The following is a 17,068-nucleotide window of genomic DNA, read 5'->3' as shown; positions in this document are numbered from 1 at the left end:
AACAATAAGTTGCATCGTGGATCGGATTTTAAATGCATGTAATTACTCTGCAAAGTACACAAAAACTATCTACTTGAATTTAGTTACTGTCTGTTTCAAAAATGCTGCCCACCAAGTGGTTCCTCATACACGTTTATAGAGAAGCAAGTAATTTTATTACGTACACGCCCTTCTTTTCCATTTGATCTTTCCAGCTGACTTTCTACAACTTTCGGTTTAATCTATTACAAGAACAAACTGTACTCTTCCATACGTTTCGCATCAACTCAGATCAACAATATGATCTTAATTGATTACACACAAGTGAAAATAATAAAATCATAACTATTGATTACGCTTTCATGGTATGTACTTTTATTCCTTGCATTATTAAAGACATTTTATTCATTTACCGGTAACAAAACCTGAAATATATTTTTTTCGAAAATGAAAACTAAATTAGGTAAGTAAGAAAATCCCACTAATATTATTGATAATGTTATAAAAATCACAGCAGTTTTGTAACCTTCAAAAACAAATTAAGCATTCAAAGACATAGTAATATAGTAACAGATATACGTATATTTTTTCAAGGAGTATTTATTAAAATCTTAAATTGTTCTCCTGTTCTGAGTAACTATATCTTAGTATCTTGTTATAATTGAACAATATGAATAGTGTTTTATAGAGATGTAGGTTAATACATATCATAAAATGTCATTCCTTTAAGAGAAATTTCAAACTCTGGGACTTTCAACTATAGTGACCAATAAGCAATTAACTTATTTCTGTCTTGTTTGGATTAGTGTTCAATGTAAGTGAACGACAAGATTAGATCTTGAGGACTGTTTCTGGTCCGCGAACCATAGTTTGAGAAACCCTATCCTAGGTGTATTCAGTTTTAGTGAATTAACATCTTTGACAATAAATAAATCGATGCATTTATGGAGGATCTACAAAAGGTAGGAAAGATGCTAATGACACCTGTCAATTAGTATTATTATCTTAAATGTTCATCGTTTTGCACATAAATTGTTTCCAGCAGTAACAGCTGAAACGTTCAAGCATAAAACGCATTTGTTTTAACTAGTGTCACACTAAATAAGGAAAACTTTGTATGAATGTTAAAAAAATACCAGCAAAAAATGTTACAGTGTAGTTCATCCATTACGTTTATACATCTATTCAAACAGGGTCGTTATGTTTCTACTGGCTTTCAGTTTCGACTTATTTAGAAAGTTTTTTTGCCATTATTCCAAACGCTGTTTGTTTTCGTTCGTTCTAGTTCTACTTTTACAGTAACATAATAGATTTAACTTTTATCAAATATTTGTTGGTTTAACTGCTGTTTTCTTTATTGAATTTTGTACAAAACTAAACAGATGAAAAACTCTGTGCATGAGGCAATGATTTCGTTTTTTCTCTTACGATATATGCAGTCGTGACGGCAAAGTTCACTATTTACCTAGCCTACACTATTATCAAATCTTGCAGAGTGGAAATACATTAAGTTCTGTTATTGCAATTAAATAGCAATGATTTCTTTAATTATCCATTATGATCGCAGTATTGAAGTCATCATTTTCATTGTCAGCAATCATTGAACTCTACAACTTTTCCATTCCTTAATATTTTACATATTATATTACTGGCTTTCTACCTGGATTAGTGACCACGGTATCGTGTCATGGAGGTATCTAAGGCATTGTATACTTTTGACAACCCTAGTATGTGCAATGAAGTAAAGGAGTGAATACGTAGCAGTGGTTAATACACAATTACAGTAATGTTATCAACATACACTTGGTTACTATAAATGATTGAAGCGATTTCGTAAATTCACTGTAGCTCTAGTAATATAGATATTGTAACAAAGAGAGAGAGAGAAACGTAACGTAGAGAAACTCAAAAAGCAGCACTCTTTTTTGCAGTGAACAGTAGAGCAAGATGGCGACAGGCGCCGAGAAAGCATTTCATGTCATGGCCTCCACGCATTTCTGACCTAACTCCATGCGATTTTTGTGGGGGGGGGGTTATGTGAAAGATTCAGTGTTTACACTTCCTCTATAACAAAACACATCAGAACTGCAAACCCGCATCAACAATGCTTTTGAATTCATTGATAGGGACATGCTGCACCCAGTGTGGGAAGAATTTGATTTTCTTGTCTGTCGAATCACTAAGGCGGCACATATCGAACATTTGTAATTGTCAACAAAACATTTTTGAGTTTTTCTATGTGTTTAAAAATATCGCAATATATGTAGTAATACAGTTATCATAGAACTGTGAAATCGCTACAATAATTTATAATAACCCTGTTGTTATGATACTATACGTCGGAGGTCCTTGGTTCGATTCCATCGACGAATTTTGGATTCACGACATTTACTTCCCTAAAAAAATTTGAACCACTCTGGTCCAAAGAAACACAAACAGATGCAAGCCCAAAACTTGGCTAGCAGTGAAGAACATGGGGAAATTGCTTGAGGAAACGACGAATAAAAGACAATATCGGGAGGTGGCACCCTGTGCAAAAAAGCTCCACTCCTTCGCGGTCCACTCATTGCTCCCATGCACAATCAACACAAAAACTAAAAACAAGGTTACGTAAGGGTATACTAAGCATCAATAAAGAAAACTAAATCTGAAGCACCAAACTAAAAATTAACTCCAAAACGAACTTCTCAAAGTCACTAAGTCGAGTACTCAAAAACAGCGCATCAGAATATCATAAAACGGTGCTATACCTCAGGAAAAAAATTGCCACAATATTACTCAAAATTTCCACAAATGATGTCAGAGATAACCAAAAATTACAATCAGGAATATGTTCTCTCTTTCTTTTTCAAAATACTGCTACTAATAATAATAACACCACTAACAATAGAAATTACTAAAATAAAATGTCCAAATTTTAGATTTATATGTTCCTGACTAAAGGAGGTCATATAATACTTCATACAAGTTAAAATAGTAAAAGGAAAACAAGGGGATATTTAAAATTAGCAAAAGAATAATTTTAATTCATTTCAGTCACAAATCTCAATGGTAATAAAAAACTACATTCTAAAAAGTGTATATTCGCAACAGTATACAGCGCGAAGATAGCTGACACATCAAACTCAAAGTCGCAAGAGAAATCTGATAGCAATACTAGCTGAAAATTCCAGAACAAAGTACGGTACTCACCTATCTTAATGTTTACAAGAGTAAAGAACTTCATTCACACAGCGGAACCTTCTTAACTAAATACAAATGATAAAAGAAGAACTAATAGGAGAGAGAATAAAATTTTCCTTTTTTTCTCTTTAAAAAACAAACACGTCCAAAATTGCACTGAATATTAGAATCCTAAATAAAATAACGCAAAAGCTCTACCGATAACCGAAAAGCTCTATCGAAGATAAATAAATACCACTAACTTTACCAAACTAAGAATATAATAATAATGGAAATATAAACAAGGGAGATCAAAAATAGTCACATAAATTTCTTAAAATATTACCGAAACTACTCAAGAATAAAATATTATCAATGCTAATAATTAAAAAAACTGAGTTTCCGCATAACTAATAATAAGTAAAACCAAATAATCAAAATAATCCTATATACAAAACATGCAATCGAACTGACAACACCATAATCGAAATCTTCAATATATGGCGGTTGGGAGGGGGTTTAACTAGAGTAAAATTTAATAGAATTTTAGAGGTGGGAGGTAAAATTCTAAACCAACTTAGATAAACATACTTCAGCAAGAAAAAAATCAGAAGTGTATAAACATCCAAAACTACTTCCAGAAGGGTTTGTGGGCGGGGGGAAATTGCCACTACTCATAAAGGCGGGAGGAAAAACAATTCGCAGCAGCGAGAGAACCACAGAGTTACAAAAACCCAAGGCGCAATCCACCACGTCCCGACACCTCTTAACTGTCGTGATAGAAACAAGAGGTATCTAAAAGGTGCGGGATATAAATACGAAATACATAGCAATAAAGCACATGCTAAATGGTGGCGACTCCACCACTAGTCTTAGGCGACTAGAACCATGAGCAAAATTAGACAGGGTAATGAATATGAATTTAGTGTTAAAATAATTTGAAAATAACCAATGCATTTTTATTGAAAATTGGTAGCAATAAGGACGTTAAGGAATAGATGGGAGAGCAAAGGAATAGCAGCTAATTTAGAACAGTCTCACCCTAATTCGAAGTAGTTCCAATCTCCTCCGTCTTACTCATAGGTGATGTTTAGGCGCTGTCCTCGAAGTTCCAGTGACTTGCAAGTTGGGTTGTCTTAATGACGTCCATGTTGAAAACTTGTCCGAAAAACAACCATGGCCTTGAATGCCGGTTCCAAAGACAGGGAAACTCCGATGTGTCTCGCGTCGTGGTTGAGATCCAAAAGACCGTCGATGCAATCGAACCAGGGACCTCAGACGTATAGTATCGTAACACTGTATTCATAACATTTCAGTTGGTGAAACCTTCTTCGGAATGTAATGCAATTTACTGACACTGAGTGAGACTTTACCAAAAATATATTTTGTTAAAGTATTTAATTAAACAAAAAATCATTATCTAAAACAAAGTGTTCATTTCTGTATTTTCTCGTGCGTACCAGGGTTGGTTCACAAAGCCTTGAAGTAAATATATTTAATGTGACCTCGTAAGCTACATGCAATGTACGTTTTTGTACTAGGTAGCATCTGATAAGAAAATTAGTGATGCCGAATACTTAAGTTTCTAGGTACATTGCAATTAGATACATATTTCCAAACTGCTAACAAACACTCATAATGATACAAACAAGCAGTCTTCTAAGCACTTTCGACGAGTTCAGTTTTTCATCTCTTTTAGAGACAAATAATGCAAATTAATAAAATCAAATACGTATACACTGTATCAATAGACCTGTTTCAATACGTTCGAAAACAAAAGTTCCACATTTCATTTAAAAGGGGGAATCCCTTTGCGATTCAGAACTCCAGAGTTTTGATTTTGTCTTGAACATGGATCAACTGCTTACAGTACAATGGTATTCTGAACTGCTGATAAAAGTTCCCAATGCCACCAAACACACTCACCAGTCCATCTTCTTCTAGTGCAATGCTGGTTTCGGCTATTTGGAACCGGTTCGTGAGATGAGAACCAGTGATAACGGAGAAGTAGAGCTTCATACAGGGCCCACTTCTCATCATATGTCAACACTGTGTACAGAAATGGCTTCTTCCTCAGACGAGACAGCAAAGAAACAGAGGTGTCTTCTGGCGTTGCCTTCTGGTCCGGAGTCAAATCATGTGGGACCCATCAACCCAACTATAATGCTTTCCAAGTTGAAGTAGGTGTTGTCGGATGGTTTCTCCACTTACACCGAAATGTAGTCCCAGTTTCTCACATTGGCCACTCTTCGCCTGAATTCCTGCCTGGAGATCTTGATTTTGCATACGTGTTAGTCTTCCAGAAAGTGGTACGTCTTGGAGTGTTTTGTCACTGTCCTTAAACTTGTTAAAAAAACACTGCACTATCCGCGTAATCACGACATCATCACCAAAGGCCTGGCATGTCTTCCGCTTCGTTGCAGCGGCATTTGACCCCAGTTTGAAGTCGTACAGTGTATACGCCCTTCTGACACTCTGTGGAGGTCCCATGTTCACTTTGTCCTTACTTAAGTTCACGGTATATCTCAAGTGCCACAAGCAGGTAGTGTACGGATATATCCCTAGAGGTCTGCACGGGCTTGGGCCTACAAAGCATTGATGACTTCTGGCATGGGCCGGACTTGGGTCGTAAATTTTTTAATATACAACCATATTTCTCGGGCAGTTTCAGGCATAAAATTGTGAGTATACCATACGACTATATTTATCGGAGCATTCTTTCTAGACAACTTTCAAAGCACATCTAAATTTGTAACTTGAGACGTCCACACTAAAAATCTTATTATCATTGTGCAACTGAGAGTAAATTAACTATGTAGTGGAAGGAAAAAACAAAAGTAACATAAATAAAATTATTAGCTTAACACACCCATTAATGACGTTTTGTTTTAAACACTTGGAGTATTTTTTCAAGTCGGGTATTTCATGAGAATATATATCAATGAAATGAAGTGAAATACTTTGTTTAACGTCTCAGGATTATGCACCGAAGATAAGGGAGACTGAATTTATATAAATGATCATTTGCTTTATTGAATTCATATAGTTAGTAAGCTTTCAAACTGCAGAATTAAGCCTCTCATTGTTATAAACAATAATACAATTTTGCGTTAATATGTTTCTGCAATTCGGGCTTACTTCGGTCCCATTCGTTTATCACACGAGCTCGGGTCTAAAGGATAATATATATATTTGGGACTCTTGTCGGGCCTCACATTATAAATTCCCGTGCTCAAACATCTGGTCTGTGCAGACCTCTAATTCACATCAACAACTGACCTTCGCCTTATCTCATCTCCCATCAAATTCATGGTGTGAGGACCAATTGAACACACGACTCTATAAAAAGCGATGGAAGTGACCTCTGTTACCTTTATCAATGTTGCTAAAACATCCATTTAACAATACAACACTTTGTAAAAAAAATGCCATGTAGACTTTTAACCAGCCCATTTAAAGCAATGTTTCTAACGGTCTGATATGAAATCCGATTTGGCCAACGTGCTGTTTGCTCTCAGTAAGATAAGAACCTTGTTAATAACTATATACAGATTTGTCGACTTGAGAGCAGCCCTCAAGGTCAAACGCCAATTCAACAGTGGTGCACAATAATAGAGAAATCACTCAGATGGGAATGTTACAATACATATTTGGAAGCTTTAACTTGAAATCTTGCAACAGAGCTACGAGCTCACTGGTTAATGCCAAACATACAAGCGACAACCACATAACAAACTGATCATCTAGAGGTTCGAACAGACTGCTTCCCATGTAATTAACTTCAGCACAAAACGCTGATGAGAACACTGCCACAGCCCGTTCTTAGCCAGTTTGGGAAGGGAACAGAGTGACCCTCTATCAGGGAGTGGTGCCCCTACACAATGAATATGGTGCCAATGTTTTCTTGATAGTAACCAAAATCTGCAATGCAAATGCCTTGTGACAAGTACTAAGTACGCTGTAGCAGTTATCTCCTTAAGTTATATCACTGAAGAGCAATAACTAAATTATAAATTATATTGCTTGCAGGTAACAGATTAATTATTTAGATAGCTTGTGACACACAGATCTTAGGACTAAGCAGTCAACACTAACGAAAACGTACTCTGCGACTTGAAGAAGTTAACAGCGGTTGAAGGCACAATCTTTGACAGGCATTCCTGTCAATTCCTTGGAAAATACATAGACCTTACACACATTTCTTCTAATGTTGTGGTTTCCCATTTCCGTCAGATGCTGTCTATCGTTTTGACGACCAGCAGAAATGAAGGTAGGAAAGGCTTTTTGGCGAAGATGCTCTTCAGTTGCGTGTTTGGTCGGGCACTAATCGAGTAATGACATACCAAACCATGCCATAAACGTCGCCAACACCTAGTGGCCCACTTGTCAGTAAATGTCGATCGTCGATATAGCGACGAGTCGAAAGTGTGCAACTAAAGGCAGAGTTTCGTTGAATTGAAACAGGCATCTAGAGTCGAGGTTTTGAGTTACTACCACGTAGCAGCGAGGACTTCATTTTGGTCCACACTCCTTCGATTCGTCGCGTAGAATCGCAAAGAGACAAACACGAACTATTGCTAATCATGTGCATGCAGTTATTATATATTACTTTTTCCTGACAAATTGATCCTAAAATGAATCCTGAAGTCAAAAGTAACCCTTGCCTCTACACCATGAAGTGAAAAATCTTTAGATTAGTGCCTAAAATTGTATGAATTTAGATGGCAACTGTCGCCGATCATTAGAAACTAAATATGGGAGAATTATGAAACTAATAGACGTGTCATTTGTCAAACTGTTATCGTCGAATTTACACGGATAATGGAGCACTCTCTTTAGCGAAATTGAAATGATCTCAGCGATTTATGCCTCTAGAAGCGAAGTTTTCTCATCACTTCCGTGGCGAAGTCTGTAGAGTACACGATTAGTAATTATAAGGTTAGTGGTTCGCGCCAAGCCCGGGGTAATTTTTTACTTTTAAAAGTGTTTATTTAGACTGACCTTAATGTAAACAAATCACGCATATAGGCGATTTAGCGTATTTTGTGGAAGTACTTTTGTGGTTCCTTGTCGTTCCATTGCGTTGCTGCTTCGGTGGGCCACTGGTAGTATAATTTTCAAAACAAAAATGAGGCCATCGCGGATCGTCGCTGTGTGGCCGCCAATTTTTAGCGAAATGTCGCTAGTTGCTCTTCGCTCCATCGACGTTTACAGCATAGAGATCATGCCCACCACATCGTTTGACGTTGAACTGATGCAGGAGTTTAGTCATGGATTCCTGGCCAGACAACAAACAATGTATGGAGTACATTCATAGCTAGGTGTGGGAGAGATGCTAAGCCGTGAATTAGCCTACGACGCTTGAAGCCTTTGAGACCTGTTCAAGGACAGAAGAAACTGAATGTGTACAGTATGATGCTTCAACGGCAAGGCTTCCCTGAATAATTAATACTTATGTGTGTACATTGTTTAAGTCTTACTAACAATCTCAGACCTCCTAACCCTGACGTTTAGAGAGAATCAATCCAGAAGCTGTTCTAACTTGCTTCCGATGCTTGAAAAACAATTTCTATTATTGTCAAGCGTTTGAGGGACCTAGTTTAGACCAATCTGATAACGAGCAATAGAGGAGCTATGTTTCTGCCTTTCGTTGTTCGGCATTCAGTAGAAATAAGGTTTAGTACATGTTAGAATATATAAGTGGAATGATTTTCTCAGACTTGGGAATTTGAGATCTCTGTACTTGGTCATGTTATTAATCATGCTTCCTTTATCGTTTTACATCCAATACTAACAAATAATGGTCCTTGCAGTTATTCTTATAGACTAAGTACATGTGGAACCTTTGAACTATATTTAAATCTAGACTCAGGATCGGATGCTGAGAGATGTGAGGAACAGTGTCCAGTTACACCATCAATTTTTACTGACGACACTGCTGAAAGAGACAATCAAGTAACTACAATGAAGGCTATAAATTCAATCTCTCGCCAACCGCGTTCATATCTATGAATTTTACTTACGTCCAATCTGACAGATATTCTGAACTTCAATCCCTGCAAAATCATATTCACTTCAGTGTACATAGAAAAATATGATAACAAAAGAAACGTCCTGCTGCTAGAGTAAGAGGAATGATTGTATTAACCCTAGTCTCTAATTATAATAACATGTAAAAATAAGGTCATACTACATCGTGTGTCATGACTTCCTATTGGATCTTAGAAGAATAAAACTTCATAAATAATATAATTCATATACGTTTTGTCACTTTCTTAACTAAGTTTAATATCCACTCATGAGAAGTGTACATAACAAGATGTCTATCTCTACACACATTTATTTATTACGTTTTCATAGCAACAACTCTTTTTTTCTAATTTTCGATTACAAAAGAATAATCTCTTGATATGTCTATGTATCTTTCTTTTCTTTTCACATAATAGTGTTCCACTAATTCGCCTCTGATCGCCTTTTTAAAGCTGGCACAGATTGCCAAAACGACATACAATAACATAAAAGCGTTATCGTTGTAGAATGTCGTCCGAACGGGACTTCTGTAATAGTTTCACTATGAAGGAAAGAACCCTGGGTTAAAGTTCATGAAACACCTACCTTCTGAATAGCCCTCGTATATACTCAATATTATACAAATATTTTACTCTTCAACTATATAATATATTATAACATTACATTTTTTATATTTATTAATATGTCGATTTACAATTATCATCAATGAGCCTATTCAAAATTTAAATCTAACTAATAGTTTCCTTCATGTTCAAACAACATTAATCACAAATAAAGATCTTTAAAATATTAAATATTAGTAGGATCAGAAAGCATTAGAAAATATAAACATAGGAAAAATTAAGAGATTCGATATTCATTATTCATATTCTTTCCATAAGTTGCATGTGTTTTATATATCTGTCAGTACCTTGAAACATTAAAATTATGATCTTTTACTTTTAAATATTTATAATATTCGCATGAGATTCGAATAGAATAAAAACACGAAAACAAGAGTAGCGTCTTACCATAAAGCTTTTAAATAATTTCTTAGCATGAAACACAAATTAACATTTCCTCAATTATAGCTATAAAAGGAAATTGCAACAAAACTATAAGGATCAAATTCAATAATATTTTCAGTTGACTGCCATAAATTAACTTCGTCAATTTTCCGTAAATGATTTGCTTTGTACATATTTAACAAGATATTTCATAATTACATATGCTTTCAACGAACATTTTAATAATAAATCAACTGAAGAACATATTAACCATAGACGTAAGCAAAGGTCAATTTAATACAAATCCATCGGACGCTTTTTTGATAGTTCAAGTTATACGTTCGAAGGGCTCATTTAAGCAACATTGTATAGCACAATCTTGTGTACATTCTTGTCTTTCATGGGATGTTACCATATTTTGATTCCTGTTTACAGAATTCCTGCCATCTACAAATTGATTTTGTGAAAATCGGCGATAATTGTTATTCCTACTGAAATTTCTGTTGCTGTTTCTAAAATTCCTAACACCATTTCTATGATTGGGTTGTGTTTGATTACTGGTACGATTATAAGTATTTATTCTATTATTAAAACTAGGCGCATTGGAATTATTTTCAGGTTGTACATTTACATTACGAACAGAAGCATATTGTGGCTGATTACGTCCAGAATTACCCTGACCTCTATCTTGTATTCTATTATTCTGTATTGGTGACTGACTTTCATAACTTTGAATAAGCATAATTAAATGGTTAAAGTTGATGCATTGTGCCGACATTAACAGTTGTTGTAATCGGAATGGCAATAAGATTCAAATGGAAGCTATAATACGAGATTCCGGATGATTTGGATTTAGTGATCTCAACTCATTATAGGTAGATACTACAAATTCCGTAATACTCCTACGCAATTTTGGATTAAAATGCTTTGTTCTCAAGATGGCATCTCTATTCGCTGTCATGAAATCATTTTCGTAATTAGATAATAGAGCATTCTTAAAATCAGAATATTTATGAAGACTACCCCTGATAGCCCTAAACCATGTTAAACAGGGTGGTAACAATATACGCGGCAATAATTTTAAATACTGCGACTCATCTACACCTATAAGCTCGCACTCATCCTCAAATTTTTCAAGAAACTCCCTAGCGGGTACATCTTCCGGTACGCCACTGAATTTGGTAAGTGATTTAACTTCACTTAATCGTATGGGTTTACCTGTTGTAGTCTTCATATATCTGTTGGAGCTTCGCCGGCATGACTGCCTCACTATTCTTTCTCTATCGATACTTTCCTCTCCACAACTTGAAGGTTCATTAGCTTCCAGCATCGTACTAGGATGGCGACTAGGTTCACGAGTATTAAATGCATCACCCACCATGTTCCTATATCCACCGTCTTGGGTTTCACTCTCGGAAAGCACAATTTTCTTTTATAAGATTAACTTCCTCCTGTAATAGCTTGATGTGGGTATCATGGGCATTTAATGTTGCCTCTATGAGATCTACAGAGTTTTGAAATTCCGTGACTCTCTGTGATACTCTCTCCATCGTTTCGTCATATTGCTCAAATTTGACTACAATATGCTGGTTCATCTGTGAAAGTTGACGGTGAATAGCTTCCCACTTGTTTTCGTTGCATTGTTCTAACTGTTCTAGCTTTTCTTCAAAATCCTTCGTTTGTTGGCTTATTTTCCGGTCTAGTTTTGCTTCAAGATTCCTAATTTGTTGTGCTATTTCTTCATTTTTTCGAGCTTCTTTTTCGTCAAGATTCTTAATTTATTGTGCTATTTCTTCACTTTTTTGAGCTTCCCTTTCGTCAAGATTACTAATTTGTTGTGCTAATTTCACTTCTTCTAGCTTCCCTTTCGTCAAGATTCCTAATTTGTTGTGCTATATCTTTTAAGATGTCAGTAAGATTTTCATTGGGATTAATCTCTGATGAGTATTCCGCTCTCCAGTTGTATTTATATCCGTGACACTCATGATACTATTTCGGCGTATCACTTTTCCGCTTCTTAGAGTGGTCACACTAAGGTCACTTATAATGTTGGCCGTTTTTACTGTACTTCAAAACGACAAATTTATTTTCTGGGTTTAAGGCTCCAATTTTAGAAGAATAAAACTTCATAAATAAGACAACTCATATACGTTTTGTCACTTTCTTAACTGAGTTTAATATCCACTCATGAGAAGCGTACATAACAAGATGTTTATCTCTACACACACTTATTTATTATGTTTTCATAGCAACAACTCTTTTTTTCTAATTTTCGATTACAAAAGAATAATCTCTTGATATCTCTATGTATCTTTCTTTTCTTTTCACATAATACTGTTCCACTAATTCGCCTCTGATCGCCTTTTTAAAGCTGGCATAGATAGCCAATACGACATACAACAACATAACAACGTTATCGTTGTAATCTGTAGAACGATAAAGTAAACTTCTGCGCCCTCACTTCCCACAGAGAAAAGAGAAGTGACCCTAATTGTAAGGCCGGTGGTTATGATAAGAATAAGAACAATATATTCACTTTCTAGTTATACTTAATTTTGAATGTTCAAACCACTTATTTTGTGCACCGTTCTTGCGAGCATAATACTCCACTTATGAATCAAGAATTAACTTGCATGTTCTTTCCGCTTCGATACTTATTATACTAAGATATAACGGACGTTCCTGCATTATCGAACTATACACGTGGCTGCTAATTAATTTTAACTTTGAGAAGGACCGTTCTGCTGAAGCCACTGTCGCAGGAATAATTGATAATAATTTCAACGCTACGGAGATATCAGGAAAACTGGAAATAATTATATGATTTTTAATAAGGATATACTCCCCAAAGTCCGTCTCTGTTACCACTTTGATATGTTTGATATCATTTCAAAGTACGCCATAGGTCATGAGTAACTGATGAGGAAATTGTGAAAAATATAATTCGGGTTGCTCACTAAGTCTTTCTATCATTAAATGGAGTTTCTTGCCACTACTATCCACAAGAACTCTAGGTTACAAACGATCAATTTTTTCAGCGATGTTCATCATGCCTTCTAATCTGGTCCGAAATTGACTTAATGCAATTTCCAAATAACCACAGAACACATTAACTTTGAAATAGTATTTAGAATTACTTAGTCTTTCACCCTCAAATAATTCGTAGAAAACTTCTTTCTTCATTTCTTCAGAGTCTTTATTTATTTTGTTCGAAGAATTTCTTAAGTGGAATAAATGTCTCACCAAGTAATTTTGTTCCACTCTGTGCATCACATAGTGACTTCATTTCTTTTAGATGCAATATTGGTAGTTTCTAGTACTTTATGTTGTATTACTAGTTAAACTAGATACTGGCAGGGATTCTTTTGCTTTCTTAAGAAAATTACTTTGTCACGTCCATCTTATTTGCCAGATAATTCTGTTATGTAGATTAAAATCTTCTGAATATGTCCATAACGAAAACGGACAGCTAATAACACCTCATAAGCTGAATCATATATGCACCAGACTTACTCTTTTAAGAGTTTTGTCTTTCTTGTCAGCTTCTACAAGTTAACATCTTCTAATTCTGGTAATAAAAGCACAGGTTTTCAAGGATCTTATTAAAGGATGTTTCACGAGGAATTATAGCTGTATCTCTCAGGACTAAATTCAAATTATGAGTCTCTTGATGCGTTCTTGCACTTCCGATTACACGCCGCTCATTACTTTCGCCACGTCCTGGTCTTGTACCTGCAGTGTCTTATTGAATTTTCCTCATTTTAAATGAATTGTAAAATGATTGTCAGCAATCTTTGTGCACTTCCGTCTAACACCTTCAAAATCCCAAGAAGCGTTCATATACGAGGAGTCCTACGGTAGTGTCGCTTACATCCTTCTTTATTAAGACATCCTAAAATAAAATTTAATTGGCATTTAAATGGATTGGTTTTGAAGCTCTACAGCTATTTTCGTCCTTGCCTTTTCCTTCGACTGGTGGTTCATAGTGGTAGCAGAGCATTGTTATTTTTCACCATGACACTCCCACCTCTCCACCTTACAATACTGCAACGCCCTCTCCTGTCCGTATCTGCGTAACTCAGCGTCACTATCAGGAACGAGTCGGATACGCTTCAAATTGGGCGCCATTTCTCAAGCGCTATATTTGGTTACTGTTGCCTTAAGCTTATATGAATTGGCCGTTAAAGATAATAGTTTGCTAAACATTATTTTCACAGAAAATTCTCTATTTCTTTTTTTAAAAAAGTCAATATTATTTTTTATATCACAAAAATGACTTCAGTGACAATCAAGCAGACCTTGAAGAGAAGGCAGAGGAAAACTCTTCTGAGGAAGAGACCAAACCCAGAGACAAAACATCTAAACCGAAGCTAGATTTGATTGAAACTGCTATTATTGCTCAGAGATACAATGTAAGCGAAAGTGCTGCGGCACATATAACATCAACTGTGTTTCAGGCAGCTTTAAAGCCTGGAATTATAACTGCATAACAATCTAGCAACATAACTCCGCTTTAATTGTGGACAGGAGCAAAATAAGGCGTGCGAAAATCAAAATTGCTCGGAATTTAAAAGAAAGTTCTAAATGATGATCCCATTAAAAGCCTATACTTTGATGGTCAAAGGGAAGGCACTAAAACACACGCAGGCATCGTTAGAGAAGAGCACTTATCACTTGTGGCTGAACCTAACTCTGAATACGTTGGTGACGTGACACCATTCTCTGGCTCTGGCCATGACGAGAACACGGCTATTTTCGAGTACATCATGAACCAAATCGTAGGTGGCTTCGATGAAGTTAAGGTTCTTGGTTGTGATGGAACAAACACTAACACGGTTGGAAGGGAGGTATTCGTGTAAAATTAAAGGAACTAACAGGCCATTTGTCTCTTGCATTTTAATGAAATGCCTTTCCGAGCTCTCTTCACGCACATTGGCGCTAATTCAAGCCTCTATTCTTACACAGGTCAAATAGGTTCGAAACTATCTGACTGTGAAAAGCTTCCAGTGGTGTCATTCAAACCAATAAAATGTGACCTACCTCATCATAGTCAGAAGAGCTCAGAAAACTCAGTAAAGACCTGAGATACTTATCTCAAGTCTTCCATTGCTAATGGTCCTCTTCACGTCTTTGAGACCATTCATAATTCTAGATACTTATTAAATGAATACCAGGCTGTAATCCGTTCATCCATTCAGACGAATGTATTTCTCGCACTCCCAGAGAATGTTCTTTTCGCTATGATAACTGATGGTCTACTTGCTGTCCGACGAGATGATTTACATAAGATTCTTAGTGCTCGAAAACACGAAGCAGAGAATCTTCATAACACTATTAGATATAACGTCATTCACAGGCTGAATTTTGAGGTGAAAGATTACACTGAAATGATCTTTTGAGAAAGCACTAATGTTTCAATAACTGTACCACCAGTTCTAAGGACGGTATCAAACAAATAGCTCATGGACAAACTTTCACTTTCTGACAACACTGTGCCAGAATAGTCCTCCACCGTCGGTGGCAGTAGAACGGATAGTGAAATTCGTCACTGAAGCAGCCTCTCGAGTATGTGGCAGTGATGCTAGGGACGGGATGATCAGGTCAACCTTACTTTCTAGGCAAGCTGTGTCTAAATTTCAATCAAAGTCCCAATTTGTGACAATTTTTGCTGACAGTGACGAATTGGATTAGTTCATCCGTCCCTATGTATGGTTAGTTGGTTGGATAGGGGGAGCCCTAAGTGCAGCCATCTCCACGGGGTAGACTCTGGGACGCTTGGACAGGCTATATGACAAGTTGAGCGAGGACCTGCACAACCGTTTAAATGTACTGAATTTGCCCCCTTTTCTGGCCCCAGAAGAGGCATTTCTATCCCCCCGAAGGGCACATAACTGGCATTTTTATACTTGAATGTCAGTTTTCTAAGCAACTAATATGTATTTAATCAAAAAAGATTTACTTTAACATAACTAAAATTCATGAAGAACTTTGGTACTTTTTGTAATTTTCAGTGAAATTTTGAAACATTGAAGCAATAGTTCTCACAGAAGATATTATCCGATTTGAAAAAAAATCTATACCTGTAATGTCCATGTGAGTGGTCCACTTTTTCCAGGTATTACATTTCGTTCCAAAACAAGTGGTAAAACGCTGCAACCTAGTATACACTCTTTAATTTCATCCAAGGTTGAACCAATTAAACAAGTTGCGTTTCTGCCAGTTATTCCTTCCCCAGTTATTGATTACGCTACTGTGTGTACTGTCCTTATAAACGTTGAATCTGTCAGACAACCCAATCTTCCGGTCTTGTGCAACGGAGTCTTCTGTTCAGTTGTAGACATAATTCTCAGTAACCCAGGGAAAATTCATGGCATATTGCCAATCCTTGGAATGTTTCATTGCATAAAAGTGGCTCTACAGTGTGGTAGAGGTACCTCCTTGGTAGCGGTTTCGGTGATGTTGCTCTGGTTGAAACAGAGATCCTCGGAATGAATTCAGTTAAGAGTGTACTGAATGGAAAATATTATGTTCGGTCGGTTCAAGGAATGCTAATTGTTTCTGAAGTACTCCAGAAAATGCTTTGGAATGCTTTCTGAGGTAGTAACGAAAAGGAAGAATGCAAGAATTTGTTTAAAAGAGTAAATCAGTTTCGACTGGCTTTGCAAAATAAAGAAGAAGAAATGTGTAAATTCCTCCACATTCAACTGTTAGTTTCAAGTCAAGAACAAAGAGACTGCTATTTAAGATTTGTGAACGAATGTAATGAGAAATCAGAACTTTGCAGTTACCTCAACAATTTCCTCAACATTGTAGGACACATCAAAACCATTACAATGTCTGATCCCGAAGGAGACTGGAATTTACATGTTGAGTCATTAATCCCTATATTTCAGCAATTAGATTGCCTGAAT

Source organism: Thermobia domestica, chromosome 4 (genome assembly GCF_964235325.1).
Source record: "Thermobia domestica chromosome 4, izTheDome1.hap1.1, whole genome shotgun sequence".
Lineage (NCBI taxonomy): Eukaryota > Metazoa > Arthropoda > Insecta > Zygentoma > Lepismatidae > Thermobia > Thermobia domestica.
This window is presented reverse-complemented; position numbering follows the sequence as displayed.